Genomic DNA, 12,988 nt, shown 5'->3' on the forward strand with positions numbered 1-12,988 from the left:
CAGAACTCCACAGGTGGCAGCTGGTGTTATAACATGTGCTCAGTTCCCGCCACCCACCTAGCCTACATTTATGTCAACTTCTGTTGGTCTAAGCATTTCTTTTCAGCAACTATAATTTAGGGGCATGAAGGGGGAGCAGTTGTTGGGAAGGGAGTGAGACAGGGTTGTAGCCTCGCCCCGATGTTATTCAATCTGTATATTGAGCAAGCATTAAAGGAAACAAAAGAAAAATTCAGAGTAGGTATTAAAATCCATGGAGAAGAAATAAAAACTTTGAGGTTCGCCGATGACATTGTAATTCTGTCAGAGACAGCAAAGGACTTGGAAGAGCAGTTGAACGGAATGGATAGTGTCTTGAAGGAAGGATATAAGATGAACATCAACAAAAGCAAAACGATGATAATGGAATGTAGTCAAATTAAGTCGGGCGATGCTGAGAGAATTAGATTAGGAAATGAGACACTTAAAGTAGTTAAGGAGTTTTGCTATTTGGGGAGCAAAATAACTGATGATGGTCGAAGTAGGGAGTATATAAAATGTAGACTGGCAATGGCAAGGAAAGCGTTTCTGAAGAAGAGAAATTTGTTAACATCGAGTATAGATTTAAGTGTTAGGAAGTCGTTTCTGAAAGTATTTGTATGGAGTGTAGCCATGTATGGAAGTGAAACGTGGACGATAAATAGTTTGGACAAGAAGAGATAGAAGCTTTCGAAATGTGGTGCTACAGAAAAATGCTTAAGATTAGATGGGTAGATCACATAACTAATGAGGAGGTATTGAGTAGAATTGGGGAGAAGAGGAGTTTGTCGCACAACTTGACAAGAAGAAGGGATCGGTTGGTAGGACATATTCTGAGGCATCAAGGGATCACCAATTTAGTATTGGAGGGCAGCGTGAAGGGTAAAAATCGTAGAGGGAGACCAAGAGATGAATACACTAAGCAGATTCAGAAGGATGTAGGTTGCAGTAGGTACTTGCACAGGATAGAGTAGCATCGAGAGCTGCATCAAACCAGTCTCAGGTCTGAAGACCACAACAACAACAACAATCTTTTCACTCTCTTTTATGTTTCTATATCTTTTATTTTCCAATCGGTTTACTTTTACCTTTCTCCCCCCCCTCCCCCCCCCCCCCAAAAAACCTACCTACCATGTACAATACACCTTGCTTTCCATCCTTACTGACTCTTGCAGGATGTTTTTTCAGTAATCACTGTCTTGTTTATTACCCCGTCTTTCACCTTTAAAGTTCTTAGGTTTTCAGATCTCATTAGATGCAGGCACAAATAGTCCATCTTTCCTTCTTATCCCGTCCAGTAAGTTTCTCCTGACCTGCTGGTCCGAGCAACTCTTCTGTAGCTCTCCCCATTTCTTAAACCTCACAGGCCCTTTTTCTTCACCTTCTTCCTTTCCTTTCAACCCTTCTGCTACAAGAAAGAGCAAGTGACTCCAAAAGCTTGCACATTCCCACATCTTTTATACGTGTTCCTCCTGTTGCCACTAGGTGAGAAGTTTTTTTTCTATCCACAATAAATAATGATATATGAAAATAACTGATTTCTTAAAAGGAAGGTTGGTAGACTTGTGCTGCTCTGAAAGTCATGGCTTCAATTTTTGCAGAATATTAGAAATCCGTTTCCTGTTTAATAGTGTTACCATTTAAACATGTTTTATTTTATTGTGTACTGCTGTTTATTTCTTATGCTGCTGGACTTTCTTTACATTTTATGACATACTTCTCTACTTTCTGGGTGTAGACCACCTTCCAACTGTAATATTTTGTCACTGATTAACTTACTGGGCATAAACTCATGCAACTTCATGATCAGTTCTTTGAATTACCGAAAGTTCTGTGCTGGACAACAATGCCTCAAATATCAGTATTGTTTAACATGCAAACAAGCAACAGACAACTTCAGTAACTTCTAGCTTCATAAATGCTACCATTCATACTACTCCAAATCAGCTTTCACTTTCTTTGTTTCTTTCCTTCTGATTTATCATATATCCATGTCTCTCCCATCATAATTGCACTGATATTTTAGCTATTTTCCAGTTTCAGAATTCGAAAGGATAGTACATTAGGGTTTAACATTTCATCAATGGCAGTGTCATTCAAGGCAATTTCACTGCTCAAAGGTGCAGTAGTTTCACTTTGGGGAGGGGGAGATTGGTTGGTTGGCTGATTTGAGGGAGGGCACCAAGCAGCTAGGCCATTAGTCTCATCACGTGAGGGAAGGATGGGGAAGGAAATTGGCCACGCCCTTCCAAAGGAACCATCCCAGCATTTGCCTGAAGCAATTAAGATAAATCACACAAAACCTAAATCAGGATGGCTGGACACTGGTTGGAACTGTCATCCTCCTGAATGCAAGTCCAGTGTGCTAACCACGGTGCCATCTTGCTCAGTGGGAGGAGGGGGGGCCATGTGGAAGCATTATTTCGGTGTAGCAGCTTTTTCAATCCCCATTACATAATTGACAACACATACTGAGATCAATTAATAAAGTTTTCCATGATAATGTCCTGCACTTTGACTGGAATTCATCTTACTTCTTTGATTTATTCAATAGTTCCAGGACAATGTACATACATCTTTACTTACAGTGTTAAGCAAAGGAGCTTGAATTAGGTAAATGGGGAGGTCAAAGGTTGCTATCTTGCAAAGAGATTTGATGACAGGAAAATATTTCTCTAAAACTCAGAAACAGATTATTATTATTGTTATTATTATTCTCAAGTCAGAAACATACAAATTTGCAGTAGCTACACACATAATTAGGGCACAAAGGGCCCTGAAGCATGTGGCTTGTGGTTTGCCCTTGTGCACAATTACAAGATGTATCTTTTGTTATGAAGCCACATCTCTTCAGGTTGTCTCTGGATCATCCAACTCCTGATCGTAATCTATTTAAAGATTTCCACACCAGCCAGCTCTCATTGTGTCCAGGTGGTAGTTCTTCAGCTTCTGGCATCCATCTGTGCAGGTGAGGCATCGACTTCTTCCATAACTCCAGCCTTGCCTTCTCTGGTGAAATGGTGAGCTTCTTGGATGTCCTCACAAAACTCTTTCGCGATCTCAGCTGTTGCTGTGGTGGATTATGTCCGTGCAGTTGAATTACGTCCGTGCAGTTGAGTTATGTCCGTGCAGTTGAATTATGTCCGTGCAGTTGAATTATGTCCGTGCAGTTGAATTATGTCCGTGCAGTTGAATTATGTCCGTGCAGTGGATGGCCACTGTTCTGTTCCACTTTCAGCCTCTCCTTGCTGGAACCCACTACTCTGCGTACCCCTGGTGGCACTATTCCAGCCAGGTAGTACAGCTTAACAGTTGGGGTAGGTCTTAAGCAGCCTGTGATCAACCTGCAGGTTTCGTTGAGAACAATGTCTACTTGTCCGGCATGAGATGACCTATACCAGACTGGGGAGGCATATTCAGCAGTAGAAAAGCACAGTGCCATTGCAGAAGAGCGAACAGTTTGTGGATGTGAACCCCTATGTGTCGTCGCTAGTTTGCGAATTAGGTTGTTTCGAGTGGAGATTTTCATTTTGGTGTTCTTGCAGTGAGTTTTGAATGTCAGAGTTCTATCGAGAATGACTCCCAAGTATTTAGGGGTGTGATGATGCTGGAGATGGATGCCTGACCATTCAATATGTAGCTCACAATTATCTTCTCTGTTCCTTAAATGAAAGGCACACATTTGTGTCTTTGAAGGGTTTGGGCTGAGTTGGTCCCAATTGTAGTAGCTTGACAGTGTTCTAAGTGCAGTTGTCAGGTTTCTTTCCACTGTTTAAAAAGCATTAGCTCTGCGTAACTAGGGCATATAAGAATCTCCTTGTGCCCAGGGTCAATAGCTGGTCTTTAAGAGAAATGGAGCCGAGACACTTCCCTGAGGTAGACCATTTTTCTGCACTCTCCAGCGACTGCAAAGTCCTTGACATTCAACAAAAAACCTGCAGTTCTGGAGGAGGATGCTGATTAGTCTAATGAAGTGAGCATTCTTGATCATATTGTATAATTTTGCATGAAGTAACTGATGACGGACAGTATCGTACACTGCTGTGAGATCCACAAAAACCACGCCCGTTACTTGTCGGGTTTCAAAGCCATCCTCTATAAACTGAGTGAGATTAAAAAGTTGCCCTGTGCAGCTTCTGTTTGGTCAAAATCTTGCTTGTTAGGGTATGAGAAGAGGGTCTATTACTGGTAGGATTCTATTCAGAATCATACGTTCGAATGGTTTACAAAGGTGACTCGAAAGGCTAACTGGTCTGAAATTCTTGGGAAGATTTGCTTCCTTTCCAGGTTTCAGAAGAGCTATCACTCTGCTCTTTCGCCAGATCTTTGATATTTGGCACTGGTTCATGCAGTTGTTGAAAAGCTCGATGATCCATTTTCTTATTGCTGGGCCAAAATTCTTGATTTATTTCATACAGATGTTATCGAAACGGGATGCTTTACCAGTTTCACTCTCCTTAATAGCCTTGTTTAATTCAGATATCTCGAATGAGAGAGTCAGATCCCTCGTTTGCTCTTGGGCCTCTTGTACTTTTGGCACTTTGATTCTATGACTTCCTTTCCCATTCACGAGCAGTTAGTGTGCTCTCTGATCTGTAGATATGTTGCAGTATGCTCTGGAGCTGGTTGGGTCATCATTGAGGCGTCTCAATAAACTCCATGCTTTATGACTGTCTCTGATTAGATCAAGTTCTTTCCTAGTTTTAACCTAAGAATTCCTTTTGGATTCTTTCAGAGATGCAATAAGTTTATTCCCAGCCACCAGCATTGTCTCGCCAAATTGATCTTCTTTGAGTAGTACCTTATACTCTGTAAATTGAGCACTGAGTTCTGAAGTTAGACCAGGAATGTATTATGTTTGGCAACCCCGAGGAATGGCAATTCTGGAGCATCTCATTACAGATGTTTGGCAACCCTGAGAAGTGGAAATTCTGGAGAATCTCTTTACAGCAAAAGTGTCATATGAATCAGGTAAAGGTTCAATATTGGGAACTGCAGTGTCCAGCATTTCTGTAAATTTTGGCCAGTTGGCTTTTCTGAAGTTAAATCTCCTTCTAAACAGAACTGTCTGTGATCTAACAGCTGTGTAAATTTTGCACACGATAGGTCTGTGCTGTGTATTTTGAGTAAGGTTGCAGACAGTTTTTATGCACTGTTGTGAGATGCTCTCATTGCAAAATATCAGATTGGGGTTGTATCCGCATTTCCATCTGCCACTGTTGAATGATGCAGGATGCTTAGGGTCATGTATAAGGCTGATCCTTTCACACCTGAAACATCATCTTGGTCCTTTTCAGGACCATTGTTGACCATCATATAGGTGAATATAGAATGTATATCATCACCAAAAGAAGAACTGTTATAAGAGCTGTGCAGGCAAACCAAGTGTGATGTACTCTGCACACACGAGACCCACAGAATCTCTCAAAGCTACCCATTCTTCTTCTACTGTATTTCTTTCCCCCATTCCTGCCAATTGTTCCCTTATGCTCTCCCTGAAACTCTGTACAACCTCTGGTTCTTTCAGTTTATCCATGTCCCATCTCCTTGAATTCCCACCTTTTTGCAGTTTCTTCAGTTTTAATCTACAGGTCATAACCAATAGATTGTGGTCAGAGTCCCCATCTGCCCCTGGAAATGTCTTACAATTTAAAACCTGGTTCCTAAATCTCTGTCTTACCATTATATAATCTATCTGATACCTTTTAGTATCTCCAGGGTTCTTCCATGTATACAACCTTCTTTCACGATTCTTAAACCAAGTGTTAGCTATGATTATGTTGTGCTCTGTGCAAAATTCTACCAGGCGGCTTCCTCTTTCATTTCTTAGCCCCAATCCATATTCACCTACTGTGTTTCCTTCTCTACCTTTTCCTACACTCGAATTCCAGTCACCCATGACTATTAAATTTTCGTCCCCCTTCACTATCTGAATAATTTCTTTTATTTCATCATACATTTCTTCAATTTCTTCATCATCTGCAGAGCTAGTTGGCATGTAAACTTGTACTAATGTAGTAGGCATGGGCTTCGTGTCTATCTTGGCCACAATAATGCGTTCACTATGCTGTTTCTAGTAGCTTACCCGCACTCCTATTTTTTTATTCATTATTAAACCGACTCCTGCATTACCCCTACGACTCCTGCATTACCCCTATCTGATTTTGTATTTATAACCCTGTATTCGCCTGACTAAAAGTCTTGTTCCTCCTGCCATCGAACTTCACTAATTCCTACTATGTCTAACTTTAACCTATCCATTTCTCTTTTTAAATTTTCTACCAATGGCAAGGTCCATGGTTCTTGGGGGAGGGGGGGGGGGGATGTAGAAGTATGAAACCGAAATTTCTTTATAGATGGTGCTACCCATCAGTGTAGGGCCCATGACACAACGCGTGCAGCACCCTCAGCTTCCTGTAACAGCTGACGACAAATGTCAACACACAGTGACCCAAGTTCCATATACTGGTATCTGTTTCAAACCCATAAACATGTCGAGTTTTGTGTCTACGAAATATGATTTGTGGACAGTATTGGTGTTCTGTTATCATTTGAAGAAAACTGCTGCAGAATCACATAAAATGCCTGTTGAAGCTTTCAGCAAACATGCTCTTGGGAAAACACAGTGTTTCGAGTGGTTAAAAAAATTCAAAAGTGGTGATTTTGATATGAGATACGACAAGTGCGGGAAACCAACAAAAAAGGGCAAAGACAACAAATTGCAGGCCTTATTGGATGAAGATGATACTCAAACTCAACAGGAACTCGTGGAACAATTGAATGTGACACAGAGAGCCATTTCTCTTCGGTTGAAAGCTGTGGGAAAGATGCAGAAAGTGGGAAAATGGGTTCCGGATGAACTGAATGAAAGACAGCAAGCAAATCGAAAAACCAATTGTGAAATGCTGCTCACAAAAATAAGTTATTTCTCCATCAAATAGTAGCAGGTGATGAAACACAGATATATTTTGAGAATCCTAAGCATTGTAAATCATGGGTGAATCAAGGCAAACCATCGACATTCACTGAAAGACCAAATTGCTTTGGAAAGAACACAATGCTCTGTGTTCAGTGGGATCATAAGGGTGTCATCTATTATGAGGCTGCTAAAACCTGGTGAAACCATTAACACTGATCATTACCAACAGCAAATGATCGATTTAAATAGAGCATTATGTGAAAAATGACCAGAATATGGAAAAAGACAACACAAAGTCATATTGATCTATGATAACGCCCCATCACACGTAGCAAAACAGGTCAGGGACACGATCGATGCATTCAGTTAGGAAATACTAGGACATGTGGCTTTTTCTGCAGACTTGGCTCCACCCAATTATCATCTATCTGCACCACTGGGACACATTCTCACTGAACAATGCTTCAGTTCATATGAAAATGTGCGAAAATGACTTGCTGACTGGTCTGCTTCAATAGAAGAACTGTGGTTTTTTTTTTTTTTTTTTTTTTTTTTTTTTTTTTTTTTTTTTGCGTTCATAGACTGCCACAGAGGTGGGAGAAATGTATAAATAGCAATGGAGATTATTTTGAATAAAATATTGTTTATCAGTTTCAAACAACAGATGTGTAATTATTGCAACCAAATTCTGGTTTCATACTTCTCCACCTGGTACCCCTTACCCAATACAGAAAGTTTATCCACTGTGAGATACTGAAAGTTTTACTAATTTATGATGCATAGCTGAGACCAATATGTATCGTTGCTAAACAATGCAAGAACTGCATAGGCACAATAAAAGCTCTATTGCCTGATAAAAGGCCCAGCATGTTTGTTTGTGTTTTGCTCAGCTCTTGCCCTAATGTTGTGTTTTCAGAGATACATTCTAAAGCTGCACACAATATGTTTCTGAGATTTCAGTTGAAAATTCCAGGGGGACAGCTTGTTTCCTTCCAGAATGCTTTTAACACTGCTCAGTTAAACCCTTATTGACGGAACATTTTCAGGCCTCGTAGTGCTCTGGGTTCAGTCAGGTTGTTTATAGTCTAGTGCTGATCCAACAGCTCTTATTTTCTAATCCGTATATCAATCATGTCAAAAGACAGATAATTCTCATTTATTCTTCCATCTCAGTTACATATTTTTAATTAGATTAAATGTTTCGATCTCTCCAAATGCGCTTCAGATCTAAAACAAAGTAAAACTAAGTAGTTGCATTAGTATGTAATGGATCTGGGAGATGTGTTATTTTCTACTGGATTTGTCGATACCAAATCTAATGAGGGAGGTTGTAAATGTTTTCTTATATTTTTGTCAGAATATTTTTTGTGAATTGTAATTTGCCTTATTTTATGCTAATTTGTTTATAAGTTCGAGAGTGACAGCATATTGATTAATATTACTAGATGTGACAAATAATATCAAAGAGACTGGTTACAAGTGGAAGCTCGTGTGTTGTGTGAATTGACTTTGACGCTGGAGTCATTTTTGATCGTAGTCAGTCGGCAATGAACACTCGGTGTGTGACGGTGGAACAATCTACAGGTCCCCGTTATAATAATTTGCAAGTGACCAGCAAAAGTGAGTTATTCTACTACTTTTTTATATAAACATCAAGAAGGAAGCACATTCGGATAAATGGTATTTGAAGCACCAAAAATGAGGCAAACGCATTGAACCAGGACATTTCCGCAGCCGACGAAACAGCATTATGGAATCATACTTTCACTAGATGACTGAAGCCAACACAAAAAAGTCAAATATCATCTTATAAACATCCACAGAAAAGTGAGTATTGTCACAAAATATGCTAAATTCAAGTATATAAAAATAGTGAGCATATTTCAAGTAACCTGTCTTGTCTTCTCCGAACCATGTCAGGATGCTAGTAGAAAAGATTGGCTGCTGACACAACTACTTCGTTTTACTTTGTTTTAGATCTAAAGATGATCCAGAGTAATAGAAACTGTAACGTAATTAAAAATATGCAACTGTGACAGAACAATAAATGAGAATTATATTAATTATCTACACAGTTGCCAAATCTCTCAAGACAATTGTGTCTACTATAGTGAAACATGTCAGAAGTGCCTACAAAATACCCTTTATGCCACGCTCACAGTTTTATTGCTGTTGAAATACAAATCAAAAATCCGTAAGTCTCACAAAGGATTACACTGAAAATTCATAATGCAGTTAGCAGTGAGCCTTGTAACTTAGATTGATACAGACAGACAGAACCAATCATTTTTGTCAATTTGGTATGTGGTCACACACATTAAGAAACCAATGTTATTGTGCTCACTAATTGTGAATTGGGCACAAGAGATCGTGCAGTCTCACATCAAAAACAGGCCCAAAGGCAGTGTATTGTGACCACCAATTGACAAAGAGGGCAGCAACTTCCAGCCAGCAGCAAAGTTTGACCTCAATTTACTTCAAAACCAGTGCCTCAGATGATTACCGGGCAACAGCAGAAACTACACTATGTGATCAAAAGTATCCGGACACCCCAAAAAACATACGTTTTTCATGTTAGGTGCATTATTCTGCCACCTACTGCCAGGTATTCCATATCAGCGACCTCAGTAGTCATTAGACATCATGACAGAGCAGAATGGGGCGCTCCACGGAACTGACGGACTTCGAAAGTGGTCAGGTGATTGAGTGTCACTTGTGTCATACATCTCTATGTGAGATTTCCACACTCCTAAACATCCCTAGGCCCACCGTTTCCAATGTGATAGTGATGTGAAGGGACACGTGCTGCACAAAAGCGTGCAGGCTGACCTCATCTGTTGACCGACAGAGACCATCAACATTTGAAGAGGGTTGTAATGTGTAATAGGCACATATGTATCCAGGCCATCACACAGGAATTCCAAACTGCATAAGGATCCACTGCAAGTACTAGGACAGTTAGGCAGGAGGTGAGAAAACTTGGATTTCATGGTCAAGCGGCAGTTCATAAGCCACATATCACGCTGATAAATGCCAAACAACACCTCACTTGGTGTAAGGAGTGCAAACATTGGACGATTGAACAGTGGAAAAAAGTTGTTGTGTGGAGTGAAGAATCAAGGTACACAATGTGGCGATCTGATGGCAGGGTGTGGGTATGGCAAATGCCTGGTGAACGTCATCTACCAGCGTGTGTAGTGCCAACAGTAAAATTCGGAGGTGCTGTTGTTATGCTGTAATGTATTAATAAAGAAATCAGTCAATCAATCAGTCACTCACTCAATGTGACTAGCCATCTCAAATGTCTGCACCATCGTAAGACAACTTACTGTTTTGTCCACTTAGTTGACTTGATGTTGGAACCCTGCAATGAGAGTGGACCTGCCTGGGGTCACAGGCATGACATCATTTGTTGCAAGCTGGGCTGGTGCCACTATTTCATTGTGCTAGCTTCCACTGCACAGACGATAGAAGCACTTCTAACTGCAATGACACATTAAACAGTACCCACTGGCATTTTTATGGTCAAAATGTATGGTTTTCAGACTACATAGTAATCACAATCTTGCAGTCTACACTGTTGAGCTGCATAATAGGCAAGTCCCAAGTCTGTAGTTTGCGATGCCATGTGATCCTGACTCGTACCCTTTAAGAGCACTGCGACCAGTAATCATTATGTTGCAAAGGTTCTAGAACCCAGGACACTGAACCTCCCTTGAGCAACCATATTTACGTAATGAAGTATATAAACCCATGAGACAAGGTCTGTGCAAGCCTTGTTAAAACAATAAATGTTGCCGTTGCTTCCTTGCGGTATATACTTGTCTGACAATTTACCTAATACAGATCTGAGATATAGTTGGTAAACAACTTATTCCTCATGGTCCTCCAGCAACCGCTGATGTTTTGAAAGCTTGCATTGCAACAACGGTACTCAAAAACATATCAAGGCCCAGTTAGATTGGAGTGCCACAATAATTAGAGCTTGGCTGCAACATGTGGGAGCCTCACACCCTGGTGAATTCTCATAGTTAGAGATCATGCACAATCCTGCAATGAACATTTGTGTATTGTCTGGCATACAATCTATGGTATAAAATTCATTTCAATCACATTCATCGTCCTTGGCATTACAATTTTCACAAACATCAGTGTTGTTGTTGTTGTGGTCTTCAGTCCTGAGACTGGTTTGATGCAGCTCTCCATGCTACTCTATCCTGTGCAAGATTCTTCATCTCCCAGTACCTACTGCAACCTACATCCTTCTGAATCTGCTTAGTGTATTCATCTCTTGGTCTCCCTCTACGATTTTTACCCTCCACGCTGCCCTCCAATACTACATTGGTGATCCCTTGATGCCTCAGAACATGTCCTACCAACCAATCCCTTCTTCTGGTCAAGTTGTGCCACAAACTTCTCTTCTCCCCAATCCTATTCAATACTTCCTCATTAGTTATGTGATCTACCCATCTAATCTTCAGCATTCTTCTGTAGCACCACATTTCGAAAGCTTCTATTCTCTTCTTGTCCAAACTATTTATCGTCCATGTTTCACTTCCATACATGGCTACGCTCCATACAAATACTTTCAGAAATAACTTCCTAACACTTAAATCTATACTCGATGTTAACAAATTTCTCTTCTTCAGAAACGCTTTCCTTGCCATTGCCAGTCTACATTTTATATCCTCTCTACTTCGACCATCATCAGTTATTTTGCTCCCCAAATAGCAAAACTCCTTTACTACTTTAAGTGTCTCATTTCCTAATCTAATTCCCTCAGCATCACCTGACTTAATTTGACTACATTCCATTATCCTCGTTTTGCTTTTGTTGATGTTCATCTTATATCCTCCTTTCAAGACACTGTCCATTCCATTCAACTGCTCTTCCGAGTCATTTGCTGTCTCTGACAGAATTACAATGTCATCGGCGAACCTCAAAGTTTTTACTTCTTCTCCATGGATTTTAATACCTACTCCGAATTTTTCTTTTGTTTCCTTTACTGCTTGCTCAATATACAGATTGAACAGCATCGGGGAGAGGCTACAACCCTGTCTCACTCCTTTCCCAACCACTGCTTCCCTTTCATGCCCCTCGACTCTTATAACTGCCATCTGGTTTCTGTACAAATTGTAAATAGCCTTTCGCTCCCTGTATTTTACCCCTGCCACCTTTAGAATTTGTAAGAGAGTATTCCAGTCAACATTGTCAAATGCTTTCTCTAAGTCTACAAAAGCTAGAAACGTAGGTTTGCCTTTCCTTAATCTTTCTTCTAAGATAAGTCGTAAGGTCAGTATTGCCTCACGTGTTCCAACATTTCTACGGAATCCAAACTGATCTTCCCCGAGGTCCGCTTCTACCAGTTTTTCCATTCGTCTGTAAAGAATTTGTGTTAGTATTTTGCAGCTGTGACTTATTTAACTGATAGTTCGGTAATTTTCACATCTGTCAACACCTGCTTTCTTTGGGATTGGAATTAATATATTCTACTTGAAGTTTGAGGGTATTTCGCCTGTTTCATACATCTTGCTCACCAGATGGTACAGTTTTGTCAGGACTGGCTCACCCAAGGCTGTCAGTAGTTCCAATGGAATGCTGTCCACTCCGGGGGCCTTGTTTCGACTCAGGTCTTTCAGTGCTCTGTCAAACTCTTCACGCAGTATCGTATCTCCCATTTCATCTTCATCTACATCCTCTTCCATTTCCATAATATTGTCCTCAAGTACATCGCCCTTGTATAGACCCTCTATATACTCCTTCCACCTTTCTGCTTTCCCTTCTTTGCTTAGAACTGGGTTTCCATCTGAGCTCTTGATATTCATACAAGTCATTCTCTTATCTCCAAAGGTCTCTTTAATTTTCCTGTAGGCAGTAGCTATCTTACCTCTAGTGAGATAAGCCTCTACATCCTTACATTTGTCCTCCAGCCATCCCTGCTTAGCCATTTTGCACTTCCTGTCGATCTCATTTTTGAGACATTTGTATTCCTTTTTGCCTGCTTCATTTACTGCATTTATATATTTTCTCCTTTCATTAATTAAATTCAAT

General features: G+C 40.4%; 1 protein-coding gene across 2 annotated transcripts in view; it reads right to left on the minus strand.

Annotated features, from left to right (window-relative positions):
- Window positions 1-12,988, minus strand: part of LOC126252070 (protein fuzzy) — a 163,902-nt gene that overhangs the window by 55,265 nt on the left and 95,649 nt on the right. The window lies entirely within an intron of this gene.

This window comes from Schistocerca nitens, chromosome 4 (assembly GCF_023898315.1).
Source record: "Schistocerca nitens isolate TAMUIC-IGC-003100 chromosome 4, iqSchNite1.1, whole genome shotgun sequence".
In the NCBI taxonomy this organism is placed as follows: domain Eukaryota; kingdom Metazoa; phylum Arthropoda; class Insecta; order Orthoptera; family Acrididae; genus Schistocerca; species Schistocerca nitens.